Source organism: Oryzias melastigma, linkage group LG16 (assembly GCF_002922805.2).
Source record: "Oryzias melastigma strain HK-1 linkage group LG16, ASM292280v2, whole genome shotgun sequence".
Lineage (NCBI taxonomy): Eukaryota > Metazoa > Chordata > Actinopteri > Beloniformes > Adrianichthyidae > Oryzias > Oryzias melastigma.
This window is the reverse complement of record NC_050527.1, coordinates 3,066,444-3,073,252: the sequence shown is the minus strand read 5'-3', so window position 1 is coordinate 3,073,252 and position 6,809 is coordinate 3,066,444.

Here is a 6,809-nt window from a genome sequence, read left to right as displayed (position 1 = left end):
TTCTCTACATGAATTATCAATATCCGGTTCAGGACTTAATATCAAATATTAATAAAATCAGGCTATTAAGGATCATTAATATCATTACCCGGAACCGGAAATATTTGATTTGTTGTGAATTCAATTTTTAGCTTTTCAGTTTATGTGTATTTTTAATAGTTTATACGTAATTATAATTTGAATCTTACACAATCATGCGTGATTTTTTTCAAGATGCACATGCAAAATTTTGCTGTTGTGATTTCTGCCTAGCGTTCTGAATGTCAAAGTGAAGAAACTGGATGAAACATAGGTTAACATTCAGTACTCACTCAGCCGTGTCCTCCTCTGACCACCAGAGGGACCCCTCTCCTGAATATTAACCATCTTCAGCACCTTCCTCACTACAACTCCCATCAGCCACTGCTTCAGTTTTCTCCATGCACAGCTGATCATCATCATCCTCATCAGAATCACCAGCATTTATACTCACTCCGAAGTCTTGATCGTGTTTATCCGTCTGAGCAGTTTTCCTAGTTTGATTCTCTGTTTTTGACCCACGTGTGGGTCTCTGCCTCGGCTCTGTGTTTTTGATCATTACTTTTCTTTTTGATGCCGTTTATGCCTTGCCCTTGTTCTGTTCCATTAAAGCATTTGCAAATGGATCCTAACGTAACAATCTCTTAACCACAAACGAGTTTGTTGCGTGTTTATTCCTACTTCTTCTGTGGTTTTAACATGGTTCATTCATGACACATCTGTGAAAATTTTATGTAGGGACCACAACTTTTCTCACTTTTCAACATATATTCACATGTGACCAATTTTTGGGCAAAATATACGTAGTGGCAACATGACGTGGCCCTAAGATACACGCCTGGTGGCCGAGCATCTTCCTACAAGACCCTCACCGGGCTTAGCCGAGAAAGACCACACAAAATTGTCATATTGTGGGTTCACCAGCGACAGGAAGGATCACCCAAGTCTTTAGAGGTGTGACATTTTTCCCCATGCTCTATTATCTCTACAGCTGGAGATGTTTTAGCTTCTCCAAGTGAGAAAGTACATTTTCTCTGATCTCATATTAAGACATAAGGTAAGTAGTAACACATGCTGATAAATGTTAACTAATTTAAATAACAGACAACTTAAAAATGTATTCTCTTTCTTGAAAAGAATGAATATGTAATGTACTCATCTCTGCACCCATAACCTTGTTCCCTCTGCACCCCCCCTCCTCAGCAGAGACTCATTTCCCATCTATAGTGAGTTTATTAAGACATCACCGCATTAATTGATCCTGATATGCAATTAATTCACAGGAACAGTAATTTCCTTTTTGATCACTAACTGCCTTGGCTTCTAATCAACGTTTTGCTTTGTGTTCGTTCACATAAAAGAGCTGCTGCTCCTGCAAGCAGAAGGCAGAGTGCAGCAGGTGACAATATGCTTCATCAATAAATAATGTTGCTCCTACGAATTGGAGCTTATTTATTTCATGATGTCCACTTGAAAAGCATGCTCGACTGTGAGAAACACCCACCAAGACCAGCACACTCTCACCCAGAAATATTTTGCCGTAATTTATCTTGATTTAGTTTCGCTATCTCATCTGAGCTTAATTTAAAAGCCATGATTTGCAACTAAGCCGTTTTAATTAATCTTTGTCACATTCATTACTTTTGATTTATTCACTGAGAATAGCAGCCAAATTCAGAGACATGAGTGATAACAAAGCACAATATGACAAAATAAAACACTATTAATTCCCTAAACACAACACTGCCTCATAGACCTCTTGGTTATTCAAATGCTGGAGACATGCTATGGTCCAATCAAGCAGATGTTGATGTGAGCTTGAATTTGGGTTTTTGCTCCAAAACAAATAAGGATTAATAGCCTGACATTATCAGCAGGCAAGGAGCCAACCCCGCAGACGAGTAATAGTTATTTTATTTCATCAGACATCATTGTGCCTTGAAGCTTGAAGTATTTTAAGAATATGTAGCTAGCATGGCATGTTAATTATACCAGGGTCAAACTGAATTTGCATATTATTCATGTTTTGAGGGCTTTTGCATGCTACAAGCTGGGTTATACCACTTTCTCCAGTGTCAAATAAGTTAGCAGTCATTAAAGAAATATGAGATCATTGAGACTAATTTGGAGTGTTAACTCATTTGCTTGTTTGCCAAACAGTAATAACTTACTATAGTACAGTAAACAACTCAAACAACTGAAAGAAAACCAAATGAAACCCCTATTTGTGCAGATACATTTAAAGATCCACTCTGATCATCTTTTGAACTGTTTTAAAATTATTTTTTTTATGATTGTGCTGTTATGGTTGTTGACAAACATAAAAAAACTGCAATTTTTTAGGACATATTTCCACAGAGTGGCAGGATTTCATTAGAAATTTACCTCTGAGTTGTGGGTTGGTGTGAAGCTACCCCTCCTCTTTCCAATACTGAGAGCTCTATGTTTACATTAGGCGTGTGACATTTTAGGCAAAGAGGTCCAGTGTCCATTGAAGCTTCTAACTGGGTAAACTGACAGAATCCCGGTAATCAGCAGCAGATAAGACAGAATTTCTGTTCATGAATCCTTCCTACCCGTGACATTTTCCTACCCACACTCACTGCGCATAAGCAGATCAAAATTATGACATCATTTTCAGTTTTGGCGGATCGCCCAAACCTGTGCTACCTCTTTGATTTTGTGCTTACTAAACAGTTTTTTCATTTTTGTGACTTTAGGTTGCATTTAATTGTGTGCAACTGATGCAATGCTACACTTGTCGACTTAGCTCTGGACTTTAAAGCCAGAAAAATGAGGAAAAATAACGATGTTCATGGATCTATTCATCTACAATGCATCAGAATAGAGTAGAGCAGGAAGCTTGTAGCCTGCCAAACATATTTTATACGTTACAAATAAGCTCTTTTTCGAGCAGAATATTCTCGTCTGCTTCTTATTCACAATGATTTAAATTAAAAAATACTTATTTTAGGCTAAATTTTTTAATAAATGTCCTGCATCATGAGAAAAATGTCAAAAACATGTTAAAAAACCCAAAAGCAAGTGGATCTTTAATGAACTGATCAGTACAGTTTTAATTTTTTTGGCAGAAGCCATGCTGCTTTGTTTATTATTCACCGCTGTGAGTTAACGTTTCAAAGAAGAAGCAGGAACTTGGGAAAGGTTATGGCATCCCGGTGTTAACACCTGCTACATCAGCAGGATCACCTGCACAGAAAGGCAGCATCAATGAAAAATTTAAGGGATTTCAATTAGTGACAGAGAAAACCCTTTGATAAGTGGATATGTGTCTGGATGGACTGACTGACAGATGAATTGATGAATAAAACACTAACAGACTCCATGAGGAAGATTGATTCCTTCTCAGATCAATACGTCTCATACTTACCTTGATGTGAAAGTGCAGGTATCGCCATTGTGAATCAGAGCACATCACGGCGCTCTCTGGGGACCCTCACTGTTCAGAGTGAAAAGACCAACTGAAACGTTCTGCATTAACTCCTCTTGAAGCCAATGTCGCTGGTTCTGCTCTCTCCGGCTGGCTTTTACAGGAAAGTCTATCTGTGCGCTGAACACCTCTCCATCTTAACTCAAATGAAATCCCAGAGGAACCACACATCAACACTTGCTTGAATTATTTGTGTGAAGTTTGTTATTCGGTTGTTAATGAAACACAACGGCTGCACGCAGCCTCGTGAAGCCAAGTGCTGCATGCTGTCAAAGTCAGACTGTAACCTAGAATAGGAACATCAAAACTGCTCTAAACTCTCTGGCGACAGCTAATCACATTCACAGATGAGGATGGAAATTCTGTTATGCAAACAAGCGTGTGCAGAGATAGTTCTGAGCCGATTAAAAAGATTATTTTAATATTTAGTATTTACTGAAGTGTTTGACAGCCAATCTGTCCATCAATTTCCTCCAAACGGAAATCTCAACAGTAGTTTAACATATTAAAGCAAATTGTGTCTGTTTAGGAGGATTCTCTATTCTTTTCAAACAAATGTATTTACCAAGTTGTCCAAAAAATGTATGATCTAAGGTAGTTTATCTGTATATATATATATAGTAAACCCTTCCTTATTTGCAGGGTTTATGGAGCGGAAACAACCACAAATACGGCGGAGAACCCCCTATCAAGTTTTTAGATTCCAAGTGTGGAAACAAATATAGATAAAACCTGTTTTTAAATATTTATTTTGCAGTGTACAGGTACATTTTCTGTGACAGAAGAATCACCCACACATGTGTCGTTTATGCAACTCTGATGTTGAAATTTGAAGAATATTTAGTAGTTTTGAACTAATTTACGTGAGAAGAAATCTGTTCTCTGTAGATGTAAAGGCAGCTGCAGGATTCTATGTTTGCTGCAAACATCTATACCTCACTGCCTTAGTGGGAAAATTTCAAACAATGAGAGGATTTTTAAAGCTTCCGTCAATCCATAAAAAAATGTCAAAAGCAATCATAAATGGGGACATGATAAATAGCTATAAGGGACTTGACGAGATTTGTGCTAATTTCTTGTAATTCTGCAAAAATACTGCTTTCATAATTTTAGGTTTGGATTGAAATGATAAAAGGTGCTTGGACTCTGTAAGGTATTGATCTTCATCCAAATCCCTTTTCAAATTTGAAAATTGCCATTCATCGTTATGTTTCTGTTTATGATATTCATTGTTTATTTTATCAATTTGAAATAAATTAATTATTTAAAAAAAAAAGAAGAATGCTGAAAATTTCCCTGTCTTGAGTGTGCCTTGTACTCGCCCTGTGATGGGGGGTTAGGTGCTCAGCCCGTCATGACCTTTCTAAGGATGAAGCCGGTATAAATAATATATGGGACGCTGGTAGAGAAATTTACCTCCATGATGACATGTCTAAAGATGTGCAAATGGAAGCATGAAATCCTAAAATAAAAAAGCTAAAATAAAAAAGCCGATTTGTTGATCTTTAAGACTGAAAATACTTTTAAGTGATTTATTTGATGCTTCCTTTAAACTGGTTAAAACGATTCACAGCAAACATGTTTGATTAAAAATGTTAAATTTTTGCTACTGAACGACATTTCTTATACTCGCGTTTTCGGTTCATCCCCAGCTCTACCTCGACTTTTCCTGTAAAACCGTCTTTGTTGAGAAAGCCAGAATGCAGAGGCACCATTACAAACCTTCCTTTCAGTCTCTGAACCTGAGGGAGGTCACCTGTAGCATTCACATTCACAGGAGAGCCGTGCCTCCTTTAACAAAAGTCTCTCAGAAGCCTCAGCATCACGGAGGATTCGAATGGGTCAAGGAAAGGAATTCTCACTTGGTGAAATAAATCCCTCTGACCGAAAAGGAAAGAATTCTTCAATAAGAAGAGCAGACAAAAAGGCCTTTTTATAGTCTCTAAAGGACACGATGGTTCAATGGAGCTGATTTCTTTCATGGGTGTTTCTTGCAAGTACTTCGTGAAGGCATTAGACAAGATGTCTTCTCCATTTTCATTAAAGTAGACACATTATACTCAATTCCTCTATGCGATTTTGGAGGTCTCAATAAAATGGCAGTGAAATACTTTTGTCAAAATACCACAGGAACATCACTTGATCCTTTGTTTTTAACCTGTGCTTAGTGCAGTTCTTTGCAGGAGTTGAACTGAAATTTCTTTGTCCTTAAATTGTGTATGTTTTTGAGCTCACACTTTTTATAATTGCAAACATTTTTGCTGTTGTTGTCAAAATATATTTTTTTCTAAATAAGCATTTAAAAAACTTGACCTGCTTTCTGACTGTTACAAGAAACAAATTATCTTATATTAAAATGTAACTTTAATCTTGATTTCTAAAACCAAGATTAAATGAACATCAGGGTTTACTGTTTATATTCTCAGGGTTTGATTTGAAAAGCTTTTTTTTTACTGTAACTATCCTCTATCTTGTATTTCCATCTTAAAATTGTGTAATTTTACTCCTACATTCATTCTTGATCTTTTTTTGTCTCTTCAGTCTGTGATATTAAAGACCCACTCTAATGAATCGTCTTTTTTTGTGTGTTTTTAACATGTTCTTGTACTATTTTCCTCATAATAGAAGACTTGTGTAAAATAATTTACAATTTAAACTGCGTTTGTGGATTATCTGATTGCAAAGCTACAACTAAAAATAGATGTTTTTTTTTTAAAGATGCAAGGAAGTGACTACTATGTTTGAATAACGTTTACTGTGTCTTTGAATGACTGTTGTCATCCTAAAGCCCGTATTATACACATATAGATTTGACTTTATGTGTATGTAAATATACATATGTGTGGGTTTCACACATATCTATAGGTCAATTTTGACCCGAGCACATAAATGTGTGTGCACATCTCTGTCTTCATTTCTATATCTGCTGGAATATGCACAATTTCAACGCTTGTTTTTATTTATTGCAGTTTTGTTAATTGCCTGTATTTCTGCATTTTAAAGAAACAAAGAAAAAAAATGCATTTAAGAGCTTTTCTTGAATCTGAAGCAGATGGAAACCAGATGCTGGAAAAATGCTCAGACTAATGACGCAACTACTAAAATAGGCGTGCCAAAGTCTACTTTTTCCACTCCAACTCTGAAGCATCCACTTGCAGACAAATAGATCTATTAGCACCTTAACTTTCTTCGTCTGAGCTGGTAACTGGCTCAAAACTGTACGGCTGAATAGCTCCGATATCGCGCGCCGTTGTTTTTCTAAGCTAATGTTAGCTTGGGGTTGTGAGAATCTGTAAACGAGCATGAGAGAGTGTAAAGAAAGGCTTGATGGGATATGAGC